Here is a 12316-nt window from a genome sequence, read left to right as displayed (position 1 = left end):
CTCTTTGGTTAGGTTTATTCCTAGGTATCTTATGGGTTTTGATGCAGTTGTAAATGGGATTGATTCCTTGATTTCTTTCTGTTGCTTCACTGTTAGTGTGTAGAAATGCAACAGATTTTTGTACATTGATTTTATATCCTGTGATGTTGCTGAATTAATGTATCAGTTCTAGCAATTTTTTGGTGGAGTATTTTGGGTTTTCTACATAGAGTATCATGTCTTCTCAGAGTGAAATTTTGACTTCTTCCTTGCCTATTTGGAGGCCTTTTATTTAGTTTTGTTGTCAGATTGCTGAGGCAAAGACTTCCAGTACTATGCTAAATAGCAATGGTGAGAAGTAGAATCCTTATCTTGTTCCTGACTTTAGGGGAAAAGTTCTGTTTTTCCCCATTGAGGATAACATTAGCTGTGGGTCTTTCATATACTGCCTTTATGATGTTGGGGTATGTTCCATCTATCCCTACCTTATTGAGGGTTTTTATCAAGAATGGATGCTGTGTTTTGTCAAATGCTTTTTTTGTGAATCTATTGACAGGATCATATGGTTCTTATCCTTTCTTTTATTAATGTGGTATATCATACTGATTGATTTAAAGGTATTGAACCACCCCTGCAGTCCAAGAATAAATCCCACTTGATCATGGTGAATAATTCTTTGAATGTACTGTTGGATTTGATTGCTAGTATCTTGTTGAGAATTTCTGCATCCGTATTCATCAGGGATATTGGTCTATAGTTCTCCTTTTTAGTGGGGTCTTTGTCTGGTTTTGGAATCAAGGTAATGCTGGCCTCATAGAATAAATTTGGAAGTTATCCTTCCATTTCTATTTTTTGGGACAGTTTCAGAAAAATAGGTATTGACTCTTCTTTAAATGTTTGGTAGAATTCTCCTGGGAAGCCGTCTGGCCCTAGACTCCTGTTTGTTTGGAGATTTTGATTACTGATTCAATTTCTTTGCTGGTTATGGGCCTGTTCAAATTTTCTATTTCTTCCCATTTCAGTTTTGGTAGTTTGTATGTTTCTAGGAATTTATCCATTTCTTCCAGATTTCTCAATTTGTTAGCATATAATTGCTTATAATATTCTCTTGTAATTGTTTGCATTTCTACAGTGTTGGTTTTGATCTCTCCTCTTTCATTTGTAATTTTGTTTATTTGGGTCCTTTCTCTTTTCTTTTTGATAAATATGGCTAGGGGTTTATCAGTTTCATTAATTCTTTCGAAGAACCAGCTCCAAGTTTCATTGATCTGTTTACTGTTATTGTTCCCCCTATATTGTTTATTTCTGCACTAATCTTTATTATTTCCCTTCTTATGCTAGCTTTAGGCTTTATTTGCTGATCTTTTTCCAGCCCCTTTAGGTATAAAGTTAAGTTGTGTATTTGACTTTTCTTGCTTTTTTTTTTATTTTTATTTATTTTATTTTATTTTTTTCAACGTTTATTTATTTTTGGGACAGAGAGAGACAGAGCATGAACGGGGGAGGGGCAGAGAGAGAGGGAGACACAGAACCAGAAACAGGCTCCAGGTTCTGAGCCATCAGCCCAGAGCCCGACGCGGGGCTTGAACTCAAAGACCGCGAGATCGTGACCTGGCTGAAGTCGGACGCTTAACCGACTGCGCCACCCAGGCGCCCCTTGACTTTTCTTGCTTTTTGATGAAGGCTTGTATTGCTATATACATCCCTCTTATGACTGCTTTTGCTGTATCCCAAAGGTTTTGGACTGTCATGTTTGCATTTTCATATCCTTCCATGTATTTTTTTTTTTATTTCTTCTTTAATTTCCTGGTTAACCCATTCATTCTTGAGTAGGGTCTTCTTTAACCTCCATGTATTTGTGGTCTTTTCAAATTTTTTCTTGTGGTTGACTTCAAGTTTCATAGTATTGTGGTCTGAAAATATACATGGTATGATCTCGGTCTTTTTATATTGGTTGAAGCCTGATTTGTGACCCAGTATGTGATCTATTCCAGAGAATGTTCCATGTGCGCTCAAAAAGAATGTGTTTTCTGCTGCTTTGGGAAAAAAATGCACTGAATATATCTGTTAATTCCAGCTGGTACAGTGTGTCTTTCAAAGCCATTGTTTCCTTATTGATCTCCTGCTTAGATGATCTGTCCATCGGTGTAAGTAGGGTGTTAAAGTCTTCTATTATCATTGTATTGTTGTCAGTAAGTTATGTTTTTTTATTAATTGTTTTATATATTTGGGTGTCCTCATATTGGGGGCATAAATATTTATAATTGTTATATCTTGTTAGATAGTCCCCTTTATTAGGATATAGTGCCCTTCTTTATCTCTTATTACAGTATTTGGTTTAAAATCTAGTTTCTCTGATATAAGTATGGCTGCTCCAGCTTTCTTTTGATGTCCATTTGCATGATAAGTGGTCCCCCACACCTTTACTCAGGGATGTGGGGCTCAAGGGTGCGGGGTTTGGCGAAAGCAACTCCAGCCTCCACTGGGGGTGCTGTGTTGTGCACTGAAGTCTGACCCTGCTGGTGGGTGGGGGAAGATGGTATCACCCCACTCTCTTGTCTCCAGAGAGGGGAGCTTGCATGTGCTGCTGTTCAGGAAGCCCTCACAGAAAAGCAAACAATCTCCCTTCTTGTGTCCCAAGCTTCTGTCAGATCCTTGCTCTCTCCCTGTCTGTGCTCAGGCTATTACCAGGCCTGGTACCACAGTTCTCCTGTGTTTTATCTCTGGTGCTTGGCTGGGATTCAAAACTCTAAATCCTAAAGGACCTGGCATGGCTTGGACCCACTTCCTTCCTCCAGAGGAGAGCCTTGCCTCATTGTGTCTGGTGCTATTTTGTCCCAGAAAAGCAGTCGCATGGCTGTGCAGGTGCTTGGAGTTTATGGTGAAGCACAGGGAAAAGCAGTGAGCAGGTTATACGCCCTCTGTACGTGCTTCTGTTCTTTGCTGATGAATAGCTGCTCGCTCAGTGGCTCACGCTGACTCTTTTGTTCTTGAAGAGGCAATAGACCCTCTTACAAACGTGCTCCAGGAAGGGGAACATTCTTTCCCAGGGTGACCCAGGGGATCCCTTTACGATGCTGTAAAGGCTTCCAGGCCTCCACTCTTCTTCCTGGGATTGCCACTGTCAGCCCTGATTGACTCTGGCAAACGGCACGGACTTCTCAAACCTCAGGATTTGAGTTCCACTGTTTATAAAAACTTGTGATAGTCACTTCCTCTCGATTCCCCAGTCACTGGTTTTGGGGAAGTTTTTCTTGTGTGAACCCAGCACATGGCTCTGTCTCCCCTCTCTTTTTCTCTCTCTCCTTTGTCCACAAAAGGGGCTCCCTCCTCTCCATGGCACCGCAGCTTTTCTTTCCCCTACTTTGTGTCTTTGCACCCCATACTTGCCACGTTCTTTTCTTTTAATCGTGCAGATTTTTCTCTTAATCCTCAGCTCGATTTCCTAGGTGTTCAAAATGATTTGACGTTAATGTAGTTGTGTTTAAGGGGCAAGGTAAGTCTAGGGTTCTCCTACTACTCCACCATCTTCTCTCTTCATTTCTTTAGATCTTTGTATCCTTCATCAGAGTTTTATACTTTTTCTCATATAGATCTTATATATGTTTTGTTAAATTTATGCCGAAGTATTGTATTTGGGGGAGTGCTGATGTAAATGGTGTTGTGTTTTTAATTTCAAATTCTAATTATTCATTACTGACATAGAGGAAAGCAACTGACTTCTGTATATGAACCATCAAGTAGACGTTAGCTGTAGGGTTTTTGTCAAAAAAATTTATTTTAAATTAAGTTGAGGAAATACTCTTTTCATAGTTTGCAGAAAGTTTTGTCATGAATGAGTATTGGGTTTTGCCAAATACTTTTTCAGTATCTATTGATACCATCATGTGATATGGTTTTTCTTTTTTAACCTGTTAATGGGATGATGAATCACATTAATTGTTTTTCAAATGCTAAACCAGACTTGCATATCTAGGATAAATCCCACTTGGTCATGGTGTATACTCTTTTTATTCAATGTTGTTTTCGATTTGCTAGTATTTTCTTCAGGAGTTTTGCATCTATGTTCATGAGAGATGTTGGTCTATAATTTTCCTTGTTTGTATTGTCTTTGTCTACTTTTGGTATTGGAATAATTTTATTCCCTCTGCTTCTATTTTCTGGAACAGATTGAAGACAGCCTAGTATTTTCTTCTTTAAATTCTTCTTTGGTAGAATTCAACAGTGAAACCATCTGGGCCTGGTGTTTTCTGTTTTGGGAGGTTATTAATTATTGATTCAGTTTCTCTAATGGAGGCCTATTGAGTTTATCTATTTCTCCTTGTGTGAGTTTTGGCAGACTGTACTTTTCAAAGACTTGGTGCATTTCATCTAGGTTATCAAATTTATGGGAATACAGCTGTATATAATATTCTTTAAAATTTTTTTATTTTTTTAACTTTTATTTATTTTTGAGAGACAGAGAGAGATAGAGCATGAATGGGGGAGAAGCAGAGAGAGAGGGAAACACAGAATCCGAAGTAGGCTCCAGGCTCTGAGCTGTCAGCACAGAGCCTGATGTGGGGCTCAAACCCATGAACTGTGAGATCATGACCTGAGCCAAAGTCAGATGCTTTAACTGACTGAGCCACCCAGGTACCCCCTTTATAATTGTTTTAGGTTTATTTATTTATTTTGAGAGAGAGAGAGCACAAGTGGGTAGAGGCTGAGAGAGAGGGAGAGAGAGAATCTCAAGCAGACTGTGTGCTTTTAGTGCACAGCCTGTCTCAGGGCTCGATCACAACCTGAGAACCATGAGATCACAACCTGAGCCAAAATCAAGAGTCATCCACTTAACCGACTAAGCCACACACGTGACACACCCCCCCCCTTTTCTTATTTTAAAGTAAGCTCTATGCCCAACATGGGGCTCAAATTCATGATCCTGAAATCAAGAGTTGCATGCTCCATGGACTGAGCCAGCCAAGTACCTCTTTTATTATCCTTCTAATGCCCATGGGATCTGTAGTGATGGCCCCCTTTTCATTTTTAATAATAGTAACTTGTGTCTTCTATCTTTTATTCATTGTTAGTCTCATTAGAAATTTATCCATTTTGTTGATCTTTTCAAAGACATAGCTTTTGATTTCATTGATTTTCTCTGTTAATTTTTTGCTTTCAACCTCATTGGTGTTTGCTCTATTTTTATTATTTCTCTTCTTCTATTTCATTTGGATTTAATATGCTCTTCTTGTTCTAGTTTCCCACACAGAAGCTTAGATTATTGAATTTGGATTTGTTTTCCTTTCCACCATATGCATTAAATGCTATACACTGTCCTCTAAGCACTACTTTTGCTGCATTCCACAGATTTTGACATTTTACTTTCATTTTCAACTAGTTAAAAAAAAATTTAAGATTGTTCCTGAAGCTTTTTCTTTGACCTATGTGTTACTTAAAGCCATGTTGTTTAATTCCCAAATATTTTGGGTTTTCCAGTTGTCTTCCTGTCATTGATTTCTAGTTTAATTCCACTGTGGTCTGAGTGCACAATTTGTATGGTATCTGTTCTTTTAGATTTGTTAAGGTGTATTTTTATAGCCCACTATGTGGTCTACCTTGGCAAATGCTCCATGCAAACGTGAGAAGAATGTGTATCCTGTTGTTGTTTGTGAAGTATTTAAAAAATGTCAGATTTAGTTGATCAGTGTTGCTATTCAGTTCAACTGTATCGTTATTGATTTTCTGTCTGTTAGATCTATTAATTACTAACATAAAAAGGATAGGTTTTTTGAAATGTATGATCCTCTAGATTTTAGACATTGTAGTAGGTGTGTAGCATCATCTCATTGTTGTTTTAATTTGCTTTATTTTTATTGTTTTAATTTGCTTTATTTTTATCTAGAAGCAATCTTAAGCTTACAGAAAAGTTCCAAATATAGTACAAATGATTTTTTCTCTCCTTAACTATTTGAGAATAAGTTGCTTATTTAATGTTCCACCATCCTTGAACACTTTAGGGTATATTTACTACAAACAAAGACATTTTTCTACATGACCATGATATAACCATCTACATCATGCCCCAAGATCCTCATAGTCAATAGTACTAAAGTTTAGACATAAACACATGCCTATATGTGTGTGTATTACATTCATATTTATTTCTTCATGTATCTGTATATATTAAAAATCCTAAATCCACACCTGTGTACCTCCAGTTCCTAATCCAACATGTCAGGGATTCAATCTAGTTTTCTCTCTTTCCATGCTGGAAGCTCCCTGTTGTTTTCATCTCACTCCTTCTCTGGCACCCTGGGCCACTGCAGCTTTCTTCCATGCCCGCCCACCCACATGTTGATGTTGTTGCATACCTTCCTTGGCCCCACCTAATGGCTTTTGTACTGATTATTCAGGAAGGGAAGGGAAGAGAAGAGCAGGGTGAGATGTAGGGGAACAAATGAATAGACCTGAGAAAGATTAGGAGATAGAATAAATAGGACTTGGTGATTCATCAGATGTGGAGGTGATGGAGGAATAGGAGTCAAAAGTGATACTCAGGTGTGATTCAGGTAGAGAACAGAACAGGAATAGATTTGGTGAATGTGTGGGAGTGAGGTAGAAATCGTAGAATTGCAGCTCAAGAGAGAAATATGACTTAGAATAAAGATTTTATGTTCATCAGATTATATATGACATTTAGAGACAATAGAAATGGATGGAATTTCCCCAGAAATATGTGTGTGTGTGTGTGTGTGTGTGTGTGTGTGTGTGTATCACTCTAATTTAAGAGATGGGCAGAGCATGTCAGGGAAGTCCAGGGAAGGCAGTCCTTTGAACCAAATGCTACCAACAGCTCAAGTAAGATAGGGACAGAAACACACTTCCTGGATTCAGCAATATGGTGATTAGTGACTTTCAACATAGTTCAAGTAGATAGGAATGTTGGTTGGTAGTGGGGGCAGCTGATTGAAAAGAGAATGTTAGTTTAGAAACTGTGGAAAGTAAGCAAATGTTTGAAGAAACATGTCTGTGAAACAGAAGAGAAAAATAAGAGTCCCAGTGCTTGGGGGAAGGCAGGCAGCCAAAATTTATGAGAGAACTATGCCAATTTCAGTACTGATGGGAGATACTGAAGACCTAGGGATGAGGGGAAATAAATATTGTAGGTCTCTGATGAGGCTAGAGGTCAGTCATTCACCTATTTGAGAGAGACATCACCTAAAAATTAAAAAAATGCGTAATTCTTTGATGCCAAATCTAGAGATGCTGATGCCAAGGTCTAGATGGAGGCTCCTGCATCTTGTCAAGCCCCCAAGATGATAATAATGCTGGTGTTTCACAGATAATACTTTGCAAAATAATGGAAGTAAAAGGCATATAGAACACAATGATGGATTCTCTGGGGACAGAAAAAGGGATATTTAATCCTTTTAAAACAGGACCAGGTGTAGGCATATGTGTTGTTTGGGAATAGAAAGTTTAGTGGTTCTTGTCTGGTGTGTTCTATTTTCTCTATGAAATAGGAGGTGAATAGTCACCCTGAGAGTGAGGGGTCAAGAAGTTTGAAGAGAGTGGCAAAGATGGGAAATAGCTACAGTGCACAATGGGAGAGAGTGTGCACTAAGAAAACAAAGCAGGCTTTTGGAGAAGTATGAGAACCCAGCTGACATTTATAAATCATGAACTTATTGTAGCCACTGTCGGCATTGTTTTTCAAATGTCTCTAACTGAGGCCAATATCCCAGTGTTAGCACTGACAAAATGCTCAGTTGGGTTGGTCGAGGGTCTGTGTTTTTGAAGTATGAAAGCTAGAGAGATAATAGCTTTGGTGTCAAACAAAGATTTTGAAATGATGAAGTCCAAAATGAAAAAGAAAAGAAGTGAAGGCAGGAGGAGTCTAATGAGGCAAAGAAAAATAAGTCATGGAGCAGAGGTCCCAGCGAAGCCCAGAGTGGAAGGACAGAGCTTTGTGGTCACCGTGGGGATATGTAATTGGAAGATTTCAGAGTTTCAGCATGCTTGGTGAAGCTAAACGGTGTAGGATGTGGTCACGGGAGTGGAATAATAAAGTGTAGTGGAGGTGAAGGTCACTAGTGATGAAACAGATCAAGAAACGTCGATGCCAAGCCCTTTGGAGGGCTGTGTTCAATAGCTTTACATCTATCTCCAGCACACGAGAAATAGGAGGTGCCAACTATGCAGGTGTTGGTATTTTTACTCTGAATGTGAATTTAAATCAACACATTACTTCTGTAGAGAAAGAGGCTATTTCACATGACCTCTAATTACAGAATGACTGTGTCACCTCAAGGAACCCAGAGGCCCAGAAATCAGATCACTTAGGTTACCTTACTCTGCTTAGTAGCTTAGATAAAGGTACTCATACAATATCATTCTTTTCCTCATTGTGAGTAACTTGAAAATTGCTCTATAATAGTGTTTTTGTAAGTATGGTCCTCAGACCCCTTGCATACAAATTACTTGGAGGTGATAGTTAAAAATGTATACTCCTGGTATCACCACTAGACCTTTTTTAAAAAAAAATTCTTTTAATGTTTATTTATTTTTGAGAGAGAGACAGAGCGTGAGTGGGGGAGGGGCAGAGAGAGAGGGAGACACAGAATCAGAGGCAGGCTCCAGGCTCCGCGCTGTGGGCGCAGAGCCCGGCATGAGACTTGAACTCATGGGCTGTGAGATCATGACCTGAGCCGAAGTCAGACACTTAACCAACCCAGCCACCCAGGTGCCCCTTAATAAAGTTGAACAGAGAGGGGGACTGAGATGGGTGCAGCTAGAATTTGTGTTTTCACTAGATCTTCCAAACATGCTTATGCACACACTGGACACAGACACGCACACACCTGTGTATGCATGCTTTCCATGTGCGAGGGGCATGTAAGTCCATGTTGCTTATGCATGGGACCTATGCACAGACCTGCATTCTGTGAAATGTGCCCTCTCTGTGCTTCATGACACACGTTCCCATACTAGCAACTCTAGCTCCCTTTCTCACATCAGTGCTAATACAGCTAATACAGGGAGCAATAAAGTGACTTCCAGCATATTACTCTGAGGGCTATGGAATATTCTCCAGGGGATTTTAAGCAAATATTTTTACAGATTTTACCTTTGGTTGAATTACAGAGCTGGATTCCATGATGCCTACCCCCAGAGAGGACATAATCTTTAAACTCTAAAAAATAAACATTACCTTAACTGATTTTGTTCTTTAAACAAAGGCGTATATTAGTCAAGGGTGAATGGTAGAGAAGAATTTCAGGTTTCCAAATGTCAAGAAAGAGACAGCACTGCAGCCTACTTTAAGAACAAACCACCTGTTCTAATTAACATTTTTATCTTTGACATTTCCTGACTGCTTTTATATGTCCCTGAGGCTATTACTGTAATTTAAATTTAAAAATAAAAATCCAATATTCACTCTTACCCTCATTTTTATAGTTCAGTTAATCCCACCTAGTTCATCTGCTTTGTTGATTTACATCGCTAATGCCACTTATGGAAGGCAATCAGGGATGCTTACAACATTTTGCCTGTTTAGTTTAATGTTATAATCATCTGAGATGAAAGTATCGGTTATTCTCTTCCAATAGCAAACTCAATAAATTCTCTTCCTTGGGCTTAATGTGGTGTTCTCTTATTTCAGTTTCTTCTCCTCTCTTTCTCTTTATTCCCAAAAAGCATTGCATTTGTTCCCATCCTTCATTTCCTATTCAGCATCTGGATGTGGCCATTGACACCTATCAGGTTCTCAAGAACTTACTTGAAAGTTCTCTGGCTCCCCCAGCCCCTACTGTTTTTAAAAGGATTCATAGAAAAACTTGAAGAGGCAAAGTTATAGCCAGTTTACATTTTGCAGCTGGTTTGAACTTCAAGGAGCATGTAGTGGTGTGATATTAAAAGAAAAAAAGGTGGAATAAATAAAATGGTCATTTAGTGAACAATGCTTTATGCTGAAATATATGTGAAATGTGCCATAGTTTATTGCATTTAATCTTCAAAATTTTTGCAGTTAGGATTATGCTTACTATTTTTTGCAGATCAAGAAATAGGTTAAGGTATCCTTTTTCATCAAATATCCCCCAAACCGCCTATATTTTCAATATCTGTATCTTCCCAGCTTCCTTCTCTCATTGTATAAACATGTTAAAAATCTCAGAACCTAGGGGCACCTGGGTGGCTCTGTTGGTTAAGTGTCTGACTTTGGCTTAGGTCATGATCTCACGGTTCATGGGTTTGAGCCCCATGTCGGGCTCTGTGCTGACAACCCAGAGCCTGGAGCCTGCTTCAGATTCTGTGTCTCCCTCTCTCTCTGTCCCTCCCCTGCTCATGCTCTGTCATTCTCTCTCTCTCAAAAATAAACATTAAAATTTCTTTTTAAAAAGATCTCAGTACCTTCAGAACCTAAAGAAACAAATCTTCTTTGATTGCAATTCTGTATCACTGGGTTTCTTCATAGCCAACATCTCTGAAGGAGCAGCCTTTGTCTGCTAGAAAGTCTTTGTTTTTGCTCCTTCACTACTCCTAGTTCAGTCTTAATGGACAGCAATCTGGCTTCAACTGTACCCTTCCAGTAGCTAGACACCTGCATTAGCCCAAAACCGTAGGCCACTGTGGTCTTCATCTTGCTGACCGTGCCCTCATTAAAGAACTTGACTCACTATCATGGTTGTTATCAAGATTAAAAGAGTTAATTCAAGAAGTTGAAGAGTGTTCTTGGTATAGAAAATATGTATGTATTTTATTTCTGCATGGTATCCTGTTTTGACATCTTAATAATAAAACCTTCCTGGTTGGGGAGAGACTGCTTCTCCCTGGGCTAACCAATTCTTACAGGTCACCGAGGGCCTAGTAAAGAGCATGGCCTTGATATATAAACCAACCCAGAGCCACACCTCCTGCATCTGGTCCCTGCACACAGGAGGCAATATTCCTCTCCCTTAGTTATCCCAGAGCCAGGTACTAGATAAGTAGAGACCACCCCTATTGCCCCAAGCCCATTACAACGATTTAAATTGGCCAGTCCTAAACTATTTACCATTCTTCACCTTTCCTGCAGAAACCCCAATGGAGGCCATGGCCTAAGTGCTCTCCACTTCTTGTCTGCTGCCTCCTGACTACTCTGGAGTTTCTCCATAATGGTGCTGGGTGGTGTGCTCTGTCTCCTGTCTCTAGGACCCGTGAGTATTACAAACTCTGTTTTCCTGAGCCTCTCCTCTGTCTCTTCTTGTGGCTCTGCTTGACTGACCATCTCAAAAACAAATACGAAACAGAAACCCTCATTCAATGTTGGATGTTATTGATATGTAATGGCTGTTGTTATTCCTAGGATTTTATGAACACAGTGATCAGGGTCTCTATTCACCTTACAAATTATACATTTTTAGCTTCTTTTACTAGTTTTTATTTTCACTGCTGCCCTTAGACTTGAGGCAGTTGCCCTAGACTTGCCCTTAGACTATTTTCATTGCTGGCCCTTAGGCAAGAGGGATCTTTTCCCTGGGCTTCATCTGCACATTTTAAAATATCAGTTATATTAAGATATAATATATGTACAATAACATTCATTAATGATCAGAGTACAATTTGATAAGGTTTGATAATATATATAGAGACGTGTGACCACCACCATGATCATGATATAGAACATTTCCATCATGCCCAAAATGTCCTTGTGCCTCTTTGGAATCAATCTTTTCCCCCTTCTCTTGGTCCTTGGCAACAATTAAACTTTCTGTCATAGTTTTATCTTTTTAAATTGTATATAAATGGAAACTATACAGTATTTAGGCAAAAGATTGTATCTGGCTTCTTTCACTTAGCATAGTGGTTTTGAGATTCATCTATATTGTTTCCCATCAGTTGTTTGTTATATTCTATAGCTGAGTAGCATAAGGTTATTTTTATTCAAATGCCAAGCGGTGGACATTTATGTTGTTTCCAGTTTTGAGCTATTATGAACAAATGCTGTAAACACTTGTCCTTGTGTGGACATGTTTTTTATTCTTCTGGAGTAAACATCTGAAAGTAGGTAAGTAAATATCTTCAAAAAGATACTTGAATCATATGGTGAGTGGATGTTTGTAAGAAAATGATAAACAGTTTCCCAAAGTGGTTGATATCATCTTGCGTTTGTGAGCAATCTATGAGAGCTCCCATCTCCCCACATTTCTTGCCAGTACTCAGCCTTTTTGATCTAGTGAATGTGTTGTGGCAACTCTTTGTGGTTTTACTTAGCATTTCCCTGATGATTAATGAAGTTGAGCACCCTCTTATGTGCACATGTCATTCTTCTTTGACAGTGTTTCTGTTCAAATCTTTTGCCCGTTTAAAAAAG

At 39.0% G+C, this 12316-nt stretch overlaps 1 long non-coding RNA gene across 1 annotated transcript in view; it reads left to right on the top strand.

Moving 5' to 3' along the window:
- The window catches only part of LOC122471932, a 182407-nt gene that overhangs the window by 13203 nt on the left and 156888 nt on the right, over positions 1-12316 (top strand). The window contains exon 3 of the long non-coding RNA XR_006294312.1: positions 11039-11159. This is a non-coding gene — a long non-coding RNA (uncharacterized LOC122471932). The remainder of the gene's footprint in view (positions 1-11038; positions 11160-12316) is intronic.

Source organism: Prionailurus bengalensis, chromosome B1, assembly GCF_016509475.1.
Source record: "Prionailurus bengalensis isolate Pbe53 chromosome B1, Fcat_Pben_1.1_paternal_pri, whole genome shotgun sequence".
Taxonomy (NCBI): domain Eukaryota; kingdom Metazoa; phylum Chordata; class Mammalia; order Carnivora; family Felidae; genus Prionailurus; species Prionailurus bengalensis.
This window is presented reverse-complemented; position numbering and strand designations above follow the sequence as displayed.